This window comes from Cebus imitator, unplaced genomic scaffold (assembly GCF_001604975.1).
Source record: "Cebus imitator isolate Cc_AM_T3 unplaced genomic scaffold, Cebus_imitator-1.0 Scaffold7, whole genome shotgun sequence".
NCBI classification, from domain to species: Eukaryota; Metazoa; Chordata; class Mammalia; order Primates; family Cebidae; genus Cebus; species Cebus imitator.
Window position 1 is genome coordinate 6,593,007 of NW_016107322.1, and position 23,423 is coordinate 6,616,429.

Sequence of the window (23,423 nt, forward strand, 5' to 3'; positions counted from 1 at the left end):
TGGATAATATCCTGAAGACTGTTTTCCAACTGGGATTCATTCTCCCCGTCACGTTCAGGTACACCAATCAAGCGTAGATTAGGTCTTTTCACATAATCCCATACTTCTTGGGGTTTTTGTTCTTTTCTTTTCACTGTTTGTTCTCTAATCGTGTCTTCTCATTTTATTTCATTGATTTTATCTTCTATCTCTGATACCCTTTCTTCTGCTTGATCGATTCAGCTGTTGAAATTTTGTATGCCTCTTGAAGTTCTTGTGCTGTGTTTTTCAGCTCCATCAAGTCATTTATGTTCTTCTCTAAGCTGGTTTTCTAGTTAGTATTTTGTCTAACCTCTATTCAATGTCCGTTTCTTTGCATTGGGTTAGAACATGGTCTTTTAACCCAGAGAAGTTTGTTATTATCCACCTTCTGAAGCCTGCTTCTGTCAATCTATCACACTCATTTTCTGTCTTGTTTTGTTCCCTTGATGGTGAGGAGTTGTGATCCCTGGGAGGGGAAAAGGTGTTCTGGTCTTTGAAGGTTTCATCCTTTTTGCGCTGTTTTTTTCCCATCTTCATGGATTTATATCCTTTTGATCTTTGAAGTTGGTGATTTCAGGAGAAACCTCTGAGTGTACGTTCTTTCTGCTGCAGTTGGAGCTATATCTTTTTTGGCCTTTAGAGGTGCTGCTGGGCTGCCTCGGATTCAATCAGGTTGCTGGGTGGGTGACCTTCCCTTGGGGTTTGTTTGCAGGTGAAATTAGCTCCACCTTCCCCATGGCGTCTCTCCTACCCTGAGCTCGATCTTCCTGGTTGGGGTCAAACTGGTGTATTCACTGCCAAACTCTCTGGCATGTGGGCTTCAGTTTGAGTTTTATGGGGGCTGGGGCCTGTCAGGCCTTATAACCTGTTTCCCTGCTTTCAACTCTGCCTCTTTCTGTGGGACAGGTTGTTTCCTCCCACTAGCACTAGTCCAAACTTCTACCTAGGTCCAGCTGACAGCTTAACAGCACTAGGTGGGAGCTGTCGCTCAGATTTGCATTGACAACCCACAGCACCCCTCAGTCTGGCAGGGCTCTCATGAACCGTAGGTTGCAGGAAGGATGAAGTAAGCACAGGATCTGAATCAGAGCACTGAGTGGGTGAAGTCCCCTGACCCTCCTAGCTGGGTGCCAGTTCCAGGTGGGGATGCGCCCCACCCTGTCTTGGTTTGTTCACCCTGGGCAGCTCTCAACATGCTTTGGCTCCCTCTCTGGGCTACTGTCAGAGTCCTACCAGTTCCCCCAAAATGAACCCGGCACCTCACTTGTAATCATGAAGTCCTCTAGTCCTCTGCAACTCATTTGCTGGGAACTGCATTCCAGTGTTGCCTCTTCTTGGCCATCTTTGTGCCGCCCCAGAAATTTGCATTTTTAACAAACTTCCTGGTTGATTCTTCAAGGTAATAAAGTGTGAGAGCCACTCATCTAAAGGCTAACATAAGTTTAAAACTTTAATTTGGTGATAGAAGGCCTTCAATTTGTTTTCCACACTAAATCTATTACACTGAGGTGCTCCATAAAATGAGAATCAGCACTTTTTTTTTTTTTTTTGCAGCGTAAGACACCTTTTATTTGCTAACATAAATAATAGCAAAATTAAGAATTAGCTGTAAATTGTACTAAACGCTGATAACTTGAAATCTCTAAAACGGAACAAATTACTGAGTATTGCACTTTAAATGGACATTAAGAGTGTTCCAAATTACCAAATGTTTTGCCATTTTGATAAATTGGTTTTAATTTTTTATCAGACTATATATAAGTCCCCTCCAGTAGTAAGTGCCAGACAGTTCCATTAGGCATTTGCAATTGCATTTATTTTCTTTAATGTATAAACAGAATAAACTAAAGATAGTTTGAAGACCATGGCACTCAACTCTATTGCACTTCTGGGAATAGTTTCCCCAAGATTTGGGGCTGTGTTCACTGTAAGAGCCCTAGGAAAAAAATATACAAAAATATAAATTAGGGAGTCTTTATTCTTTGGCTTCATTTTGCAAACATTGCTTGTGAATACAAAGAGAAAAATCAAAATTGCACCTGATTAAAATGAAAAAATATAATGGGTAAATGGAAAGAGATTTGAACTACTTTATGCAAAAGAGGAGAAAAATGTGTAATAAACACTCTCAAGTCCTGAGAGTCTAAGGCAAGCATAAACAACTCCTTGGCACTGTGAGATAGATTCTCCCTGCATGTGGTTCATTGCCAGTAAAGGACATGCCTAAGAAGAATTACAAGCATTTGCTGTTACTTTAAAATATTCATGTTTCAGCTGTAACACTTCATATTTTCAATTGACAGATATGGAAAAAAAATCTTATTTTTCTTTGTCCCCTTCCTGGCATAATAATCTTACATAATTAACTCCTTCATTTAACAAATGTGATAATTTCATTACAACTATGAATTTAGGGCGTTCGATATTTTGAAATCAACCCATCTTATGAGTTCTGTTGGTTTTTCCTTCCAAATTTGGAAAATGTACTTGCCCACTTAGTCTGACTAATGCAGAATAATGCTCTTTGATTAAAAAACAAACACATTTAAAACTACAGCAATGGTGGAGGGAATGACCCATGCAGGCATGCTCTCTCCCTAAGCTGGAAGTCAAAAATGCACAAAAACTGGCTGGGCATGGTGGCTCACACCTGCAATCCCAGTACTTTGGGAGGCCGAGGCAGTTGGATCACCTGAGGTCAGGAGTTGGAGACCAGCCTGGCCAACATGGTGAAACCTCATCTCTACTAAAAATACAAAAATTAGCTAGGCATGGTGGGGCACGCCTATAATCCTAGCTACTGCTCAGAGCTGAGGCAGGAGAACTGCTTGAACCCAGGAGGCAGAGATTGCAATAAGCCAAGATTGCACCACTGCCCTCCAGCCTGGGCAACAGAGCAAGACTCTATCTCAAAACAAACAAACAAAAAAAACCCCACAAAAACCAGTGGCCAGAACTCTGAAGTCTTTACAGACCTGAAGAACAGTCTACTGACAATTAGAGCCTGAAAACAAAGAATGAGATACAGATGCAAAATAAAGATGACAATATAGAAATTATATGTACCTAAGCAAAAATCATTTTTAATATTTTCTTTTTTTCATTCCTCTCCCTCTTGAGCAGAAATTGCTTGCTCCCTCACATAAAAACTGAAATAGTGTCACAAGAGCTGGATTTAATGCAACTCTAATTCAACATCATGGAAGAAAAGGAAATAAAGTTATTTATAGGGCTTTCTGTTAGGTTATTAGTGTATCATTATTGATACTGGGTGCTTTGTGTATCAAGAATCAAAAAGCAAAAATCACTGCTTGCTGCATGAACTATATATTTGAAAGTAGGTCTATGCCTGGCAATAAAATACTGCCCTTGAAACAGGTATATAAGGATAATATTCCACTATTTTTTTCAATAAGGCCCTCTATTTTATTCTCCCAAATCATTCCTTTCATATTATGCTGCAGATCAATCAATGGACACTGTATTAATCCATTTTCAGACTGCTGATAAAAACACACCCAAAACTGGGAACAAAAAGAGGTTTAATTGGACTTAACAGTTCTACAAGACTGGGAAGGCCTCAGAATCATGGCAGGAGGCAAAAGACATGTCTTACATGGCAGCAGTAAGAGAAAAAATGAGGAAGAAGAAAAAGTGGAAACCCCTGATAAACCTGTCAGATCTCGTGAGACTTATTCAGTATCACAAGAATAGCACAGGAAAGACTGGAGCTTGTGATTCAATTACATCTCCCTTAGTCCTTCTCATAACACCTGGGAATTCTGGGAGATACAATTCAAGTTGAGATTTGGGTGGGGACGCAGCCAAACCATATCAGAGACCATTTACCTGAATGTCCCTACGAACACTTCCCTTCCCTATCACCACCAAATATCCATAAAAACAACCCAATAGTAGATATAAAATCATTTTCTGCTTATGTCTCAGAAGCGGACACAGTACGTTACAGGTGACAAGTACTCACCATATGCAGGTTGAATTGAAATTAAATATTCTTTTCCCGTAGAAATATGCCATATTAATTTTCATCACTTTACCCACAGAGCAACTTCCTTTTCTTTTCTATTCTTCTTTTTGAGATAGAGTCTCTCTCTGTTGCCCAGGCTGTAGTGCAGTGGTGCAATCTTGGCTCACTGCAAACTCTGCCTGCTGTGTTCAAGTGATTCTCTGCCTCAGCCTCCTGAGTAGTGGGGACTACAGGTGCCTACCACCACACTTGGCTAATTTTTGTATTTTTAGTAGAGACGGGGTTTCACCATTTTGGCCAGGCTGGCCTTGAACTCCTGACCTCAGGTGATCTGCCCGCCTCAGCCTCCCAAAGTCCTGGGATTACAGGCATGAGCCACCACGCCCAGCCTCTAGCATCTCTTCTTATAAGGACAGGAATTCTATTAGATCAGGGACTCCCTCGTTTTTACTTTATTTCCTAAGAGGCTTCTATAAATACAGCCGCACTGTGGGTTAAGCATTGGTTAAGGCTTCAACATATGAATTTTGCAGGGGATGTTAACATTCATTTATGAATTCGCTTTAAGAAGACATAGTTTTTCAAAATGGAGATTCTCACACAATTTTTTCCTCTTAACATCATTGTTTATTATTTAAAAGCTGGAGAAAATTGGATAATTATGTTGAGGCATTCAAGATGTGAACTATAGCATAGCAGTTAAGCATGTCAGTACTTCGAGTCTGCCTACCTAATTTTGAATCCTAGCTCTGGCCCTTCCCATGTGTTTTGGATAATTAATTATTTTGCTTCTGTTTCCTCATCAATAAAATAAGAATAATAGAAACAACTTACATTAAGATTATTGTAGGATTAAAGTAATTCTTAAAAGGATTTAACAGAGTATATTGGACTATCATAAGCACATGATGCACATTATTAATATTATTATCAAAAAGATACTAATATTTGTCTTAAAAGCACAGCACCATATTTTTAGTACGCAGGCATGGTCACTCGATTAAATTTTTATTTTTATATTTTCTGTAGCTAACATTTGCACTCTCCATTGAAAATCACTCTCCATTGACTCTAGGCTGGTTCTTTTTTCTTTCTTTCTTTCTTTTTTTAGACAGAGTGTTGTTCCACCACAAGGCACCAGGCTGGAGTGCAGCGGTGTGATCTCAGCTCACTGCAACCTCTGCCCCCTGGGTTCAAGCAATTCTCCTGCCTCAGCCTCCCAAGTATCTGAGACTACAGGCACATGCCACCACGCCCAGCTAATTTTTGTATTTTTAGTAGAGATGGGGTTTCACCATGTTGGTCAGGATGGCCTCGATCTCTTGACCTCGTGATCTGCCTGCCTCAGCCTCCCAAAGTGCTGGAATTACAGGCGTGAACCACCGCACCCGGCCCAGGCTAGTTCTTTTAAATGGTTCCTCCTCTTGTAGATGGAGGTGGACCTTATCTATATAAATATATTTTGTCTTGATATTCTCTTGATTTTGATATCTGATTTTTCAGACAAATTCAAATTAAGGTGATTGGACAGTTTTCCAAGAGCTTATAGAATGACTTGAAAAGGTTCCAGTTTATGGCTAAGAGCAAAGTTGGTTGCAACCCATGAAAACCATACTGACTTTGACACTGTGTTAAGTAGTCCTACTAATTTGAGGGTCTTTGTGCAATGTTGTATACATTCAGTAAGAACATTGAAACACTGGATACCTTGAAAGATTATTGAGCATGTTTCTCCCAATTTAAAGGTGAGAATGATTTTAGTATAGGAACAATAGCTTAGTCGAAATGTTTTGGCCAGTACTTTGTTCAGTGAGTGGATATTCTTAGCAAGTCACAACCTGGATGTCTAATTCTTTGACTTTTGGATCTCCTTTCTCTAAATAAGGAATACCTATTTATCCTAGAGTTTCTCTCTTCTGTTTCCTACCCATCTCTACCCTATGATGAAAAGTAGGCCAGATCTGATAGGACACTTTTAAGGTACCAGTATAAGAGTCCAGTGGGTATACGGGGTATATGATGCTAATGCTTATGCAAAGTTGAATTTTATCATCCCTCTATGATGCTGCCACTGCATAGGAAATAAAAAGATGTGTAACTTTTTTTTTTCCTTTATACGCTTCACATCCAAGGTTCATGGCCATCTTTTTTTTCCCTAACACTTTCTTCAATTTTCACATCAAATCTTAGAGAAAACATTCTCAGTGATGTCTCCTTGGCAAGGTTTCCCTCCCAGATTGCTTGATTCACTGCAGTATGCCATGCACATGTGAAATAAGATATACACGCCAAGTACCTATCAGTATGATATACACACCAGGTACCTATCAGTAGACTGGAGACCGACAAGAGTGGAGGAGGAGCATCTTAAGCACATCTAGTTATTTTTCCTGGGTTCCTACATGCAAACTAGTCCAGGTCACCGAAGAATTACTGGTATTTAAAATTAGAGAGACTTCTTCACCATCTAATGTTTGAATTTTCTTTGATTTTGTGGAAATTATCTATTAGGGTTTCACAACCTGAATAAATCAAGTACATCTGTCATAAACCTTCTCTTCTATTCCTTTTTGTGAGCTTCCCCTCTGTTGTCCTCTTCTTTCTGTTGAACTTCTTCTTGTCTTAAAGAGTTCCCAATTTATCAAGCATCTTGCTCTACAGACTATTGCTGAATGCCAGAGACCTAAGTTTCAGTTTCTCCTCCATTTTTTTACTGGCATATGATCTTGGTAAATCATTCACTATCATTAAACTTTGGTTGTTTCACTCGTAAAAGGAGAATACTTTATTTGCCTAAAGGTAGCCCCAAATTAATTTCCGATCTCCCTTTGCTTTAAGATATTTCAGTGATCTTTCGGCACATAGTGACTTTACCTTCAGGCATCTTTGCCTTGATGGATTTTTCCACTCTTTATTTGCATCATCTACATCTTCAAAGCATTCAGTGTACTAATTCAACAGGATGGTACCGAACAACTGTATAAAAAATACAAGGTATTTTAAAAGATGTGAGAAATTGTTCTTCTCCTCAGACGCAAGAACTCTACTTGAAGAAAAACTACAAAACTTTTGAAAAAAAGAAATAAGCATCAGAAGCAAGTGACATGTGATTTGTCCCAATTGGTGATAGAGCAATAGGTGCCTTAAGACTTCAGAGAACTAGACTGTTAACAGAAGGCTTCCACAAGGTGGGATATGAGTTAGGACTACAAAGTGTAGAATGACCTGGAGAAATGGACAACTGTGAGTGTATGTCTGGGGTAGGCAAAGAACCTCAACAAAGTTAGAAGCCAAAAGGTAAGATTTCTTTACTAGTTTGACTGGGGTGTTGTTGTAAGAAACTGATGGAGATGCAGTGTGGGATAGGTTAGACCTGGGTCATTCACTGTGGTAGCTACTAGCCACATGTGGCTATGTAAATTTAAATGTTAATTAATTCAAAATAAATCAAATTAAAAATTTAGCTCCCCAGTCACACTAGCCACATTTCAAGTTATAAATAGCTACGTGTGACTAGTGGCTACTAGATTAGACAGTGCAGATATAGAACATTGCCATCACCACAGAAAGCTCTATTAGAAAGTATCATATTGGAGTTTTAAAATACCTAAAAGCCTAGACTTTTATTTGTACACAGATAACTTTTTGCTCAGTGAATAATGATAGCTTTTCACCCTGAGAATAACACCCTCATTGTATCTGTAAGGGTACGCTATGGAAATTTCCAATTGCTTTTAACAGTCCCAAACCTGTACTTACAAAAGGCTCTTTTTGAGATATCTGCTTTACACATATACTATCTTTGAAAAATCTGCCTTTTTGTTCCCAAGATCGTGGATTAAAGACATGTTTGTCTTACGGGATCTTTTCTATCTACTCTTCTGTTGCTTTTTGGAATCGGAATGGATACCTGGCCCCTGGCCCAACAGGTTACCTTTCCTGGGGATTTGGCATTGGGATAATTAGATATGTAGCAGTTTTTGGGAGTTCTAGATCTGAGACTATGTAGCTGCTAATCTGGACCTCCACTTCCCAATTTGTACAAAGAAAAAATGGAAGTTAGCAAATGGCCGCTGTTCTCAAGCTGAACCCAGGTATTCCTGATCCAGGACAGAATTCAGCGGGCCCATGAACTTGGGAGGGAGAAATAATACTTTTGGCCGATCACCTGCTACATTATGAATTTAGATAAAATGACAGGAGTACTATCAATACCTATTATTTTACTTCCAGTAGAAATTACAGATATTTTTTGTAACAAACTTCAAAATGCTATTTATACCCATTCCCACTTTGAAATTTGGTGGTTATTAGACTTACCGTTGAGATCTTTTTATTTATTATGCTGCAAAGAAGGACATAAATGAACATAACATAAAAGTTTTATTTTATAATTGTATTTTAATATATTTTGTTTTCTTTTTATAATTCTTCAGAACGTATTTTATTCACTGAAAGCATTTTCTAAGAAGGATATCATAGATTCCATCAAAGAGCCAAGGGCAGTCATAGCACAAAAATGGTTAATAGCCCTTAGTTCATGGAGAAAGGAATGATGGGGAAGATGTTAGAAAGAAGCAGAGATGAGAGCCCACACATCTCTGGAGAAATTTTCATGAATTTCTACTTTCAATTTTCAATGCAGTCTTCATCTTGCTTAAGCTGGCCTGGGTCCAACCATAAGCTGCCTTTATACTGGCAGTGTCAGTTCACATCATAATTAGCCCAGTTGTTTCATTGTTGTCCAATGAACATGTTTATCAAGCAAGAGAGATTAATTCAATGAGGTAAAACTAGGTACAGAGTAGACTTCAAACCATCAGAGCTCCTCCAGGACTAAATAGTAAGTCATCACTTCTTAAGTAACCCCAACTCCTTTTTAGACCAGTTTCTTGGACTATTAAAACAACCCCCTAGAGAAAATAAATGCACCAGAGCAGGCTGACAGCCAAGATCCATTATGTTTGCTGAATGCAGAGCTGGTCCAAGCTTCCCTAGTTATTTATTTATTTTTGCACCAAACTAGCTTATAGAAGTTGATTGAATTTTATAAGCTTCCTTCCTTGTTTTATATATATCATTATCCTCTGCCCTTTTACACCATAACCATTGAATTCTCTCTTCAGATTAGTATAGAATCTTATCCCCATTTTCTGCCAACAAAAACTGCTTGTTATACTTTTCTATTCACAAGTATTCACTCAAGTTCTTATTTCTCATTTAAAAAACCCAGTCGTCAATTGCCTACTACCTAGACTCTAGTCTTATAGGCATTTGAATTTACAATGGAGTCAAAGTTCATGACCGAGATATTCTAGTAAAAGCCATCCTTGGAAAATCAGGAGAGAAGAAATGAGAAGGGGGTGGAGATAATACACATTTTTATTTTAACATATTTAAATATTTAATTCTACTTTCTCATATTGGTGCATACTTTTCAGGGTGGTGTGCACTTGCCCAAATTAATCCTTCACACACCTTCTGTTTTCACTGGCACAGCAAGGTAGGCCTTGAGCTGCCAGTACTTCCCATAATAAGCACCTCTGCTTTCTTTTCATTCTTCTTACAGCAAATGGAGAAACCTACTGGAGGCCCTGTTTATTCAGGATTCAGCTTAATTTCTGTTGAGTCTGGAAAAGGGCTTGATCCCTGACAGCTTACACAAAGCATGGAGATGCACACTTGACTATACATACTTTACTGTCAGCTGCAGTATCATTTGGGTTCACAAGCTTGCCTTCTACACAAGAAAATCTGCAACCTTCATACCATGGTGTTAATAAGTGTAATTTGTAAAGTTCAAGCCTCTAAGGGTATTGTGTTGGTGTTGAATAGAGTGAGAAGATATTCTGTAAAGAGGGTAAGGAGTGGAAGAGAAAGAGTGTGGAATATGGAGGAGGGAAATGAAGGAAGACCCTGGGCACATAGAATGAGCACACCAGTTTTCATGGAGATGAGAGATAAAGCACAAGAGAAGATTCAGAAGAGAAGGAAAATCGGTAAATTTTGTCTAGGTTGAAAGTTTACTCAAGGCTTTCTTGGCAAAGTATGGATACAGTTGCAAAAGAAGTGAAACACTAAGATTATCTTGTACCCACGTAGTCCTGTCCTTTTTCTGTTGAAGAGAAGAAGGGGAAGCAGCAGGAGTTCAAAATCCCAGTCTGAATTAATCCCTAAATCTACAGCATGGAGTACAAACCTTAGCCAACTAAAAGTGCTTTGATATCTCGCTACTGACTGACCAAATCAGAACTAATGCCAGTTTTACCTTTCCCCTTTTTTAAATTTGATGCTAGAGCACAGTATATAATGAGAGAGATGGTCTACATCAGGGGTCATCAAACTATGAGTTTGGGAACAAATCCAGCCTGAAATCTATTTTTGTAAATAAAGTTTTATTGAAACGCTGTTGTGCTCATTTGTTTGTATGTTGTCTGTGGCTGCTTTCACAGCACAAATTGCATGGATCAGTAATTGTGAAAAAGATCATCTGGCCCTCAGAGCAAAAATATTTACTATCTGGCTCATGACCAAAAGAGTTTGCTGAATCTTGGTCTATATTCAAGGATTAAAAGCTTTATTTGATGTTAAAACAATTTGAGAGTCAGAAGAATTTAGGAATGCTTTGAGTCAGGGCTTAGAACAAGGAGAGGGCTCTAGTTCTCACTAAGAGGTCTAGAAAAGAGTAAGTAACCAAGAAGAACTTGAGTAGGGAGGTGGAAGCACAGATATTGAGATGAAAGTTGTCAAAGCAAACCGCTTCTAGATCTTACCTAGTAACCGCTGTGGTTGCTTTGTTCTCTACAAACTGCGTATCACTTCTTCCTTCACAATTAAGAGAAAAACACCACTAAAGAACAAAAAGGAAAGATCTCTAGCTAATATCTGTGTGTTGGGTGGAGGCAACTGGTCTCTGATGAAACTAACCTGTTCTAAGAGAACAGTAGATTTGACCTGAGCCCACAACCCATCTTATACTGTAGTACATAGATCTAATTCCCAACGGGCTTTGATAGGAAGCGGGGGAAATAAAATGTAGCTTTCAGTTACCCAAAAGCAGACTGTGAGTGACAGATCTAGAAAGAATTCTTAGCAGCTTCCTACTCTGCCCTGTCCTCTTTTCCTCTTCATCCCAGATGTCAGAAATACTAAGTATGGCTATGCTTCAAAGTCATGCTAATTTCAGCCATTTACGTGCACTGCTTGTCTGCTGTGCCATTATTATCATGTAGCACAATTACGATTATTAATATCATTAAAGTTGTATCCATTCACTTGCCAATGATTGTATGTTCCACTTTCTGTGGAACAGCTCAGGCAATATGCAGAGTAGTAAATGCATTGCTCTTAAAGGCAAAGACCTCTATTAAAGAAGTCTCAGTTCTTTCATCTATTCACGTGTCATCTTCATAAATTAATTATTTTAATTTTAGTTTCCTTATATGTAAAATCAGGATAATAACAACTTACTAAATTCACAGCGTTGCTGTGGGTATTAGAAAAGATGATATAAGAGATGATAAATATGAGGTTATTGATATTTTGCTCTTGGAGCACAGAAGTGGGCCATTTCTTCTAAAACAAAGAGAAGAAAAGGATATTTCTTATGAATAAGTAGATAATAGTTGTAAATGTTATCCTGCCTTCCTTTGCCCCCACCTACCACCATTCACTCATGTTCTACTGAAACCACCTCCAAAGTAGGGAACGGATAATGGTAGGGAAGACTCCAATCCCTTTCTATCCAAATCCAGTCACCACTGCCAGAAATATTGACTTAAGTTCTTAAAGTGTTGAACGTGTGAAAGACAGTATTTTCCAAACGATTGTCAGCCAATTCTTAGATGACTAATTGATGTCAACAGGTACATGCTGATCTAAAATAAGGGAAACAGCTTTAGAGCATAGAGGAACAGTTGACTTTGAAATGAGAGTATCCTAAAAATACGCCTTCTTGAAAAGTCTTAGGGATACATTTTATTTATTCTGGCAGCAATTTTTGGGATCCAGGTACTGTTGTTGTGTTGTGTTGCCTTTATTGTTGTTTTCAGGTTAGATCTACAATGAGGGTGAATAATATTTTTATAAAATAGAACTTCTCTATATAACTTCTAATAACAAAGACCCAAGTCATTCTATTACATGTATTATTTAACTTTCAGTTTTCGAGAGGAGAATTACAAAACTTGGTATCTGAGGGGTTATACAAATTCCAAATTTAATCTTGTAAAGACTTTTCTGTATATATTTTGAAATAATCAGCCCTGTTAACTTCCACTTTAAGCCCAATTATTCAAGAATGTTGTAGATGACTAAGGGTCTTTGGGGGAAAATCAACAAGACTTTAAGTGCTCATTAGCTAAAGCTAAATGATAGTGAAACACCTAGAAAAGCACATGTATTATCTATCCACGTGAATACTAAATTAATTCCCCATACTAACCCAGCTACAAAAAAATACTAACAAAACATTTTCTATGGCATTAAAAAAAAAGACTGAAGATTGAAAACATGAATACTGTTAGGCTATCCTATTTGTCAAAGAAGGAAACATCTTACAAATATTTGCTGAATGTTAGCTAAGTACCAAAGGATCATTTAAAATGTTTAAATTATTGAGAAGTGTTTATTCTAATAGAATATGTGGCTATCATATTGCATAAGTCATTAATCATAGTGCTCTTAATAAGCAACTGGACAATTTTAATGCAAAGAATAAAAGACAAATACCAATTAATCATCAAAAATATATATTTAGCATCTATCAAGCTCAAGAGCTGTTCTTGATGCTCTAAGATTTAACAAACCAGTAAGACTTTTTCCCCATTCTCAAAATTCAAACAATTCAGTTTTGGGGGAAATATAAATATACATTCACATATACATACATAAATATATACACATGCACATTTATCTTACAGTATAAGGATGTGAAAATAGCATCTGACATTTATTGGGTCCTCATTACAGAGCAAACACTGAACCAAGTACTTTACAGGGATCACCTTATTTAATTTTTACAGAAATCTATGAAGGGAAATCTATTATTATTTTTATTTTGCAGATAAAAAACATTTTATGGCTTATAAAAGTCAAATATCTAGCTCATAGTCATTCCAGAGAGCCAGGATTCAAGTCCAGCTCTGTCAATATCATCCTTTCGGTGTTTCATAAATTCAGTGCAGTGGTTCAAACTGTAGGCTTTAGAAGCTAAATGCCTGGTTGTGAATTGTGGCTTTCCCCATTCCTTGCTAGGTGACCTGGGGCAAATGTTTTACCCTCCAATAACAGTCACAGGTTTCAGAGAGAGGTGAGTTTGGAGAAAAGAGGTATGGCACAGACGTGGTGACAGGAGGAACGTGAGTATGCCTGAGGGATACTGGCTGGTCTAAAGATGAGATGCTGCATAACCATGGAAACTAAACCTGGAGTCAGGGAGAAAGCAGATTGTGGTGAGTCTTACACACAAAAGCAAAGTGTTCTCATCTCATCCTGTAAACAATTGGGAAGCATTAGAATTTGACCATAGCAGCTCTAATTCATATGTTCTATATATACATATATTTATCATTTAGGCCTGAAAATATGCTACTCTCAAACTTTCTAGGTCTGTCTTAGAGATTTAAGCACTTCAACACAAAACAACGTACTGATGATCTTGCTATTAATTCTGTAAGTATTAATCATAACTTGGAGGATAATTCAGAATGGCTGTTAAAATATCTAGTGAATAAAGTAATTATTTCAAAAACAGTAAAGCATACACAAGCTTTCTTCACATTTTCTGCTTCCCTCAACCAATAGCAAATGAGATGGAAGGAAAATATCAAAAGATAGAAATCGTCAGTGTACTCTTACTGAATTATTTGCTATTCTAAACTACTTGTTTTTAAGTTAGCTAATTTGATTAATTGTCAGTAGACATGTGAAGACAATCTTTGGCAGGCAGCTCAGTAGCTCCAGAAATATATTTTCCATGTTATCCTATATATAGCAGTTAAGCAAATACATTTTTACCTCTCTCATGAGACCAGCTTTTGAAAAGTAACTCAATGTATTTAGGCTGTGAGAAAATAAACTCTCTATATTCTCATGATTTCCACATCACATCACCCTTCAGTGCTCTTTTTTTTTTAAGCAATTGCAAAATGCTTGTTGTCTAAATATTATATGGGATTACTATAATAATAATATAATATCCCATATAATCTAATATATGGGATTTAAACTCTTGAACTCCATCTAAGATTTGAAGAAAGCATGAATTCAACTATAACTTGATCTTTTCGATGTGCAAAGTATTAGACCATTTGCTAAAATCATTTCTGCAAAATAAATAATCTTGTCTCACTCTGTATCTAAGTGGCTTAGGAGGCTTTGATGGTTTTTCTTTTGTTTTATATCACTTCAGTAAAGTTTAATTATAACTGCAAATCTTCAAAACAGTGAGCTGTGGCAAATATTACACCTATTGCAGATTGACAATGAAGACCTGAAGATGTGTTATGATTTCCACTCGTAGGCAACTTTAGAATGGCAAGAATCTCACCTTTCCTTCTTTATGCTCTACCATCTTTCTTCTAAAGTCCTACTACAAATTTTTAGGGGGAAACTATTCTAACAATGAATTAGAACAAAGTGTCCCACATTTATATTTGGTTTTATAGGGGAGGCAAGTTTCCATAATCAAACCCACCTTTGGTAGAGATTTTGTGTAAACAAAGCTTTTAACATGTTCATGTACATTTCAGAATCTCCAAGGTGAGGTAATAGTGGCAGCGTTTTGTAACTTATTTTATCACAGGATTTCCTTTCACAGCGTACCTGACAGGACTAGGGTTCCAAGAAATGCACTTTGGAAACTGCTGAGGTGGAGCCATAGAGGGCATGCCTATTTGCTCTCGTGGATGTATACTAGGCTGACCTGAAGAAGACTTGGTTTCCTGAATTGATATTTTTTGTTAATGTGACCTGTGTAAACCCAAGGAATGATACCTATCACAGAATGGGATCTTCCAGCTTCTGGTTTTTGACACAAAGCCTCAGGCCTGCAGATCACCTCAGGCCTTTTCTGACTTGCCTCCTTGCTTGACTGTGTTCTGAAGGAATTCAGGAGCGGAACTACTGCCATCTGCAGAGACTTTGAATCCAGGCTTGAAGAAGGAACACTGCAGCTGATTCAGAAGAAGGTTCTTCCAGGCATTTTCCCAGAATCTGTCTCCCTGGAGATTATGCAGGCCTCTCAGCTGAGCAAAGGCTGCAGCACCACCCTGCTGGATCTTCTGGCACCGTTTTACTTGAGATTCAGTAACAGAAAAATAGAAGGAGAGGGGGTGTCTTACTGTTTCTTTTTTTCTTTTTCTTTGAGACAGAGTCTTGCACTGTCACCCAGGCTGGAATGCAATGGTACAATCTCGGCTTACTGCAACCTCCACTTCCTGCATTCAAGCAATACTCTTGTCTCAGCCTTCTGAGTAGTTGGGATTAAAAGTGTCTGCCACCACACCTGGCTAATTTGTTGTATTTTTAGTAGAGAGGGGCTTTCACTATGTTGGCCCAGCTGGTCTTGAACTCCTGACCTCATGATCAGCCCGCCTCAGCTTCCCAAAGTGCTGGAATTACAGGCTGAGCCACCGCACACGGCCACAAACTGTTTCTTTAAAGGGAAGAAAAACCTTGACATCTTAGGTACTTATGAATGAAAAAGGCAATGAGTCATAAAATCTTCTATGTTGCTACTTTTTGCTAACCCAGTTGCTTTACCAATTTGGCTTTCATTTCCCGAATATTAAAATGATCTCTCTCTCTCTCTCTCTCTCTCTCTATATATATATATATATATATATATATATATATATATATACACACACACACATATATATGCTTGATATGCTTCGTCTCATGCTGTGAGGATTTAATGAGGTAATAATATCTGTTACAATTTAAATTTATCCTACAGTTTTTTGCTTTCAAGCAAGTCCCTTTACTTCTCTAGTCCAGTTTTCTGAGAAACATGGTAATAGTGTTTTTCCTGAGCTACGTCTTAAATTGGTAGTGAGGAGTTGTGAAGATGAATGTTCTTTGAAAACCAAATATAATTGTATGTCATTCAAGATTTTTTAACAATCAAAATATGGTTTTTCAAGCCAAAGAGAAACCTTCTTTATAGTGTTTATGGGAATAATAAACCATATTAGCTAATCTTTCACAGAGGTTAGCTTAGTGTCACTTTCAAATGGGAAATAAAGTTGGTAAGGTTAACTTAAATGGACATTTTTGGATACAATGTGAGCCTCCATCAACTGTTTAAACAAAATAAAAGTGTATATGTGAAAATATAATTGTTGTTTCTTTAAGCTCTCATTTCTTGACAGCTCTCATTTTTTAATTTTCATCATTTGAACTTATTTTATTGATATTCATTAGTGAATAAAATTTTGTTGATTTTAAATTCATTATGACACACTTTTTGGTAGTGGGAACACAATGTTGATCATTTATTTATCTACTACACTAAATACTTGACCCTCTGAATTGCCAATTTTTACATGGTGTTTCTGGTAATGGTGGGCGGCTCCTCTCTCTGAATACATAAAATGGTCCATTCAGTCCATGGTTTTCATATTCATTTGCTATTCTATCTATTGCTTTAAAATACCATCAGATAAAAAGATATGTTACTTGCAGTGAGTGCACACATACAACAGCAAGGACAGCTGAAAACATAACTCACCAGTACTCTCGTGTTCAGAGAATAAAGAGTCTGAAACTGTGGGACTGAAGTTTGTTTCTTAGGGACTTTCTCCAAGTATCCTTGATAGACATAAGGTTTCTTGATTCTTTGCATTTTCTGTTTATTGAAAGCATTCATCTGAAGCTCCTGTGACAGTGATGGTATTCAGGGTTGCCATATCCTTATACCTGAGTCACTGTATTGTTGAAACCCAACAAAAACACACATCTCATCAAAAAGATAAGACTGACTTAGCCTCCCACTCTACATCTTTCTTCAGTGCCAGATGCTTCCTGCCCTAGAATATTGGACTCCAAGTTCTTCGGGTTTGGATCTCGGACTGGCTTCCTTGCTCCTCAACTTGCAGATGGCCTATGCCCTATGGCTTGCAGACGGCCTGTGTAGGACCTTGTGGTCTTATGAGTCAATACTCTGTAATAAAATTCTCTTTATATATAAATCTATCCTATTAGTTCTGTCCCTCTAGAGAACCTGACTAATACACCAACCAGCCCCGCAGAGACAACGGCATTGTCACCATTTGAATGAGTTTCTCTTCCTGCAGGCCTCGCTGCTCCTCTCTCAACCCTGCCTGCTCTTTTTTTCCACTGAATGGAAACTCTTCTGAAGTTCATCACAAAGATAATGAGCTAATCTCAGTTAATGTACTCTTCAGGCAGGTCTATGTGATCANGCCTGCTCTTTTTTTCCACTGAATGGAAACTCTTCTGAAGTTCATCACAAAGATAATGAGCTAATCTCAGTTAATGTACTCTTCAGGCAGGTCTACGTGATCATCGAGGCTTTCTATAGAAGAGATGACCCACTTTTATTGACCTTGCCAGTTAGTGAGTTAACCACTGAGAATTTGCGGCCAGAGAGAAAGAGAGAGAGACCCCACTGTGAAGATGTTTTACTCAGAGATCCTCTCAAGTTGCTCTTGGCAACAAGTTGCCTTAACCCATCTCCCCTTCTGCAGGGATGGCTCTAGAGACAGAATTGTTTTTCCGACTGAGCAGAAAGATATTCCCAGGCCTTTCCTGGCTATAGTTCCCTCTTATATTCATGAAGAAAACTATTCACCTTGGTGTCAACTAACGATTTAAAGGTCACCAAAAACAGCCACACTGCTTGAATGAGAATATGGAAAACGAGGCTGTTCCTAGCAACTTTTCACATGCATGAAATGACCCAGCTGTGGAGAGGGACTTACTCTTCTCTAGCAGTCAGCTTTCCTCACACCGCCTCTGGCCACGCTGCTCCCTCTGAATGCAATGCTTTTTCACCTGGCTGACGTTTTCCCATTTTTGGTTTTGTTTTTCTTTAAGATTCATAGGCATCACTTGTCTCTGGGAAATCTTCCTTGACTGCCCTGTTCTGAGTGCTTGAGTTGGATTCTGATTCTCATTTCTATCCTGGCATTCATCACATTACTATTTACGTGGAAGCCTTTCACTAGACTGTGAAGTCTCAAGGCGATTCATGAGCTCCAGTCATTGTGGGATCCTCAGCAGCATTTAGTCATGGCTGCATGAGCGGAAGAAGGAGCTCTCCTAGCACTGGCAATCTGCAGCAGTAGAAGGTCACAGACATGGGGCAGTACAGAGTAATTCACTGAGAACCTGGGAAGAACACCCAGGAGAGGAAGGAGAATTCCAACAGCGACAGGAGGAGGGACACAGACCTGGGAGATGACATCACCCATTTATATTTGCCTGGAAATAATTTAATGAGACACTGCTCCTTGCCATGTTCCCCTACCGCCACCAAATGCCTGGCATACACAAGAGGACTTCATATGTGTTTTTTGATTAATTGCCTAGTTTTGGCTCAATATGTCTCAAGAGGCAAAGCCTAAGTCAGGGTTATATAAAATACATATAAATGTATTTTATGATGATTCTGTTAAAGCATCATCACATAATCAGATCCTTTTAAAGCATCATCATCACATAGAGAGGCTCAACATGTATTAGCTCCCTACAGTGAGGGACTCCAGTAGTAGCTGATATGCACCAGTCATAAAAGTACAAACAAGATGAAACCTTTCCTCAATCTTGTCATTTTCAACAGAAGAAACAGAAAAAACATATTCAGTAAAAATGATGCAACAATATATATTAAGAGTTGGTCTACGCTTATGGAGAGTTGAGAATATGCCCAATTGTCTTCCTGGGGTCCAGTTCAGACCACAATAAAACTGGATCACTGGAAGAAGAGATAACATGGTTTCCAACCTCACATCCATTAAAATCTCCCTCATTAGGTAATAGTCAAGAAGTACAGCACAAGAGGATGTTTCAAGAATGTAATCATCCCCCTTAGCAGAGGGTGGCCTAATCAGAACAAGGCTTAGAAATTTTGTGCAATGAACACGACAATCTGTTATGTTTATGTAGATGTCTCTCCTGGAAAGGAGAAGCCAGCCTAGGGATGAAGCTAATGTGCAAAAGAGGCAGAGTCAAGAAAACCACAAAGAAATAGAACAGAAACTTTATTTGAGCTACACCTGAAGCCTTCCTATCTTAGTACTTCTCAGTTATGTCAACAAACATAGACTACTTATCATGTTTTGTTTTGTTTTGTTTTTTGTTTTGTTTGAGACAGGAGATTGCTCTGTCACTCAGAATGGAGTGCAGTGGTGCAATCTTGGCTCACTGAAACCTCTGACTCCTAGATTCAAGCAATTCTCCTGCCCAGCTAATTTTTTACATTTTTAGTAAAGACAGGGTTTCACTGTGTTAGCCAGGATGGTCTCGATCTCCGGGCCTCGTGATCCTCCTGCCTTGGCCTCCCAAAGGGCTGGGATTACAGGTGTGAGCCACCACACCCAACTGACTACTTATCTTTTGCCCAGCTTGAGTTGAGTTTCTGAGCTTGCTACAAAACATATTTTGAGAGGTACTAGAGAAGCATCTATGTCTCCTTCTCATATGTCCTCTAACTGGCCTTTTGCACAGAAGTGTGTAGGGAAGCTCATGGAAAGCATTAAAATTACAAATGTCCATAAGAAATACAAGATATGGAAAAAATAACAATATTGGCATAGAACACCAGAGAATGCTACTACAATGCAAAAAGGATCATAATAACAAAAATTCAGGTAAAATCTATGGATGGAGGAAATCATTCTTCTTTAAAAGTAGTCTAAGGATTGAATGTGACCATGTCTGGTTGTAGATAAAGAACTCAAAATGCAGTCATGTACTTAGTGGAGGGAACAGGGGCATTTAAGAATCAGCGAAGGCTGAATTATTTCTCTGATCACTCAGTCAGTGATCATCACTGACAGAGTAAATGGAATTTTTACTAAAGAATTACTTTTCATTGAAAGCAAATATGATTCACCAGTATAAATATGGAAAAAGAAACAACAGGTGGTGACTACGACTTAAGACATTAAATTTCCATGAGTCAGTGAAGCCAGATGGCATGAATCTGAAAATTCTGAAAAAAATTAAGATCAAAGCATTTTAGATACTAACAATATAGGCAACTTATCACATAAAACAACTATGAGAGTTAGGGAGCTTGCCAAGTATATTTCATAGCATTATCTGGAGAAGCACAAATTGTTCAGGCAATTCAATTAATTCAATGAAACCTAACAAATTTATTAAACACCAAGTGCAAACCACTGTTCTAGGCACTGGGCACTCAAAGGTGTTTAAGACAAGGTCAGGTCCTCTATCATCTCCTAATTGAGAAGATTGCTTCGTGTTGATAGCAATCAAACATTCGCAATGTCAAACATATGCAATGAATTTATAAAGAGAGCAATATTTAAAGAATTTTCCTATACTATTTTTTGAAGGCGAATTGGCTAAGGATCAGATGCAGATCACTGAAACCATTCTAGCTAGGTTAATCATAGTAGATTTGGGGGCTTTAAGATTTGTGGAAGCACTGGGGAATAAGCCCTAAGCAGAGCTCCCGGGAACAACTTCCAGAACTTCCAGAACAACATTCTATAATGAGCCTTCCTGGAAGACACTGCCTTTACCATGATCAGGGGGCTGGGGAAGCAAGAGGCTGCTAGCTCCGGAACCACTATGCCAGCTTGTCCACAACCTCTGCCAGCAAAATGAATGCTTCCCATGCTGCCTGTTCACACTGTGAAGCTAACATTGGACATTGGAAACTCTGCCACAGCTACAGCAAAAGAAACAAACACCCCTAAGGGCAGGCTTCCCAGTGGAAACAGCTGAAGCAACAGAAGCATGGAATTGGCCACAGGATGTGCACTTCCATCTTCCAGATCTCAGAGAGGCTACATTTGATAAGGCAGCTGCAAATGAATCTGGGAAATGCAGATTTTAGCAGTGCCACATCATAGTGCAGTATCATACATCCAGGCACGCTGAAAGGGAGTGGAGTGGAGGCTGAGTGAAAACCCACAGACTCTGCCACCAAAGACTAGATTACCTTCCTTCCTTTTCACAATGTAGCACTTCTCTACCCAGCCCAAAACAGCTCCTCTCCTTGCCTCTCTTGCTTATTATCATCACCATTTACCCAACTGACTAAACGGGAGCCTTTGAGTCAGCATCCGCCTTTCCCTGAATTCTATCTCAGATACCACTGCCTTTGTTTAGAGTCTCTTCGCCCTTTAGATTATTACTAAGTTTCTTTACTAGTAATCTAGCAAATTCTGAAAGAAAGGAAGAAAGAAAGAAAGAAAGAAAGAAAGAAAGAAAGAAAGAAAGAAAGAAAGAAAGAAAGAAGAAAGAAAGAAAGAAAGAAAGAAATTAAACTGAGGCTGGGTGCGGTGGCTCATGCCTGTAATATCAGCTCTTTGGGAGGCTGAGGTGGGCAGATCACCTGAGGTTAGGAGTTCGAAACCAGCCTGGCCAAGATGGTGAAACCCTGTCTTTACTAAAAATACAAAAATTAGCCAGCCATGGCAAAGCGCTTCTGTAATCCCAGCTACCCTAGAGGCGGAGGTGGGAGAATTGCTTGAACCTGGGAGGTGGAGTTTGCAGTGATCTGACACTGCGCCACTGCACTCCAGCATGGGAGACAGAGCAAGACTCTGTCTCAAAAAAAGAAAATAAAGAAACCAATTGAAACCATTCTAACTAGGTTAACAAGAGTTGATTTGGGAGCTTCCATTGCCCTGACTTCTAAAATTGTCTTTCTAAAATCAAAATGTCATCTTGTCACTGCTTTGTATTAATACAAAACCTTCCCCAAGGCTCCCAATTTCCTGCAAAATACCATCTAAGCTTCCTGGCTGGGCAATCAGAATCCTTCCTTATTAGAAATCAGCCTACTTCAACCTCCCCTCTCCTTCCAGCACCACATCCTTTTACCTCTGGGGATTAAGTCTGCACTTCTCATCATTCCTCAGACACCCATCTATAACTGTGTCCCTACATAGCCTTGTTTTTCATCCTGGATTGTACTTTATCACAGTGAATGAACTTGTATTCATTCTTCAAAACCCAGAGTGAATGTTAGTTTTCCAAAGAGAATTCATCTTTCTTTTCCCTTCCCCGCTGTAACATATTTCTCATACCGCTCTTGGAGTGTGTTTCATAATATATACATTTTTTTCATGCCATGCATCCTCCACTGAGAGTGCCTTTAAGGTACACACAATGTCATCCAGAGCCACATACCCTTCCCTATTCTAAGTAGACCACAGAAGTTGGTGCATTAGAAAATTTAAATGAATATTTACTGGATGGCCAGATGAGGAACATACAAAAGCATTCATAAAGAACATTTTAGGCTGGATGCAGTGGTTCACGCCTGTAATCCCAGCACTTTGGGAGGCTGAGGTGGGAGGATTGCTAAGCCCAGAATTTTGAGACCAGCATAGACACCATAGAGAGACCCTGACTTTACAAAAATTTTTATTGCAAAATTAGCAGGGCATGGTGATGCAAACTTGCAGTCCTAGAGGGACAACCTAGAGGTTGACATGAGAGGATCTCTTGAGCTCAGGAGTTCAAGCTATGATCACATGATTGCACTCCAGCCTGGGCAACAGAGTGACACCCTGTCTGCGTGAGAGGATGGGGAGGGAGACATTTTAAAATAAAAGATAACTCAAAGACTTAAAAATATAGAAACCTATTTGACAAAATAATATTCTTATCTTACCTAACTCCAAGAGAATAAAAGCTGTTAGGGGAATAGGTAGAGCGTTCTTTCTAAAGTCTGTTCAGTCTCTAAAAAATGTAAACTTGGCAGCTTGACTTGAAACAGTCAAGATGAGCATACACGTGCTCGTTGGCTCTCTACCCAGAGTGAGCCAGCAAAATCACAGACTCCAGTATACGGTTTTTCGTAGACTATGTGTATATTTTGATTACAGTAGCTGGATGGCTCTATGGAAAGGTATTGGCTATCATGTAAAACCCAATAGAAAAAGAATCTGCCAGATTCCAGTGGGAGCTTGTTAAGTCAAAGAACAGCTAGCCTCCTTCTTGTTGTATTAATTCAAATAATTGTAAGGAAATTATTACGTAAAAATGCAACAAGGAGGGCCATAGGCCTAGATTTGGTCCCAAAAGGAAAAAAGCAAAGACGTTTGATTTTTGTCATTCTTATGTTTTAGAGCATAGTTTCCCAAAATGTATGCTAGGGAATACTAGCTAGAGGGTTTGTGGTTGAAGGAGTCTGGTGAGCACACCCTATTATCTTCACAGAACGTGGTATAGATGACTGGCATAG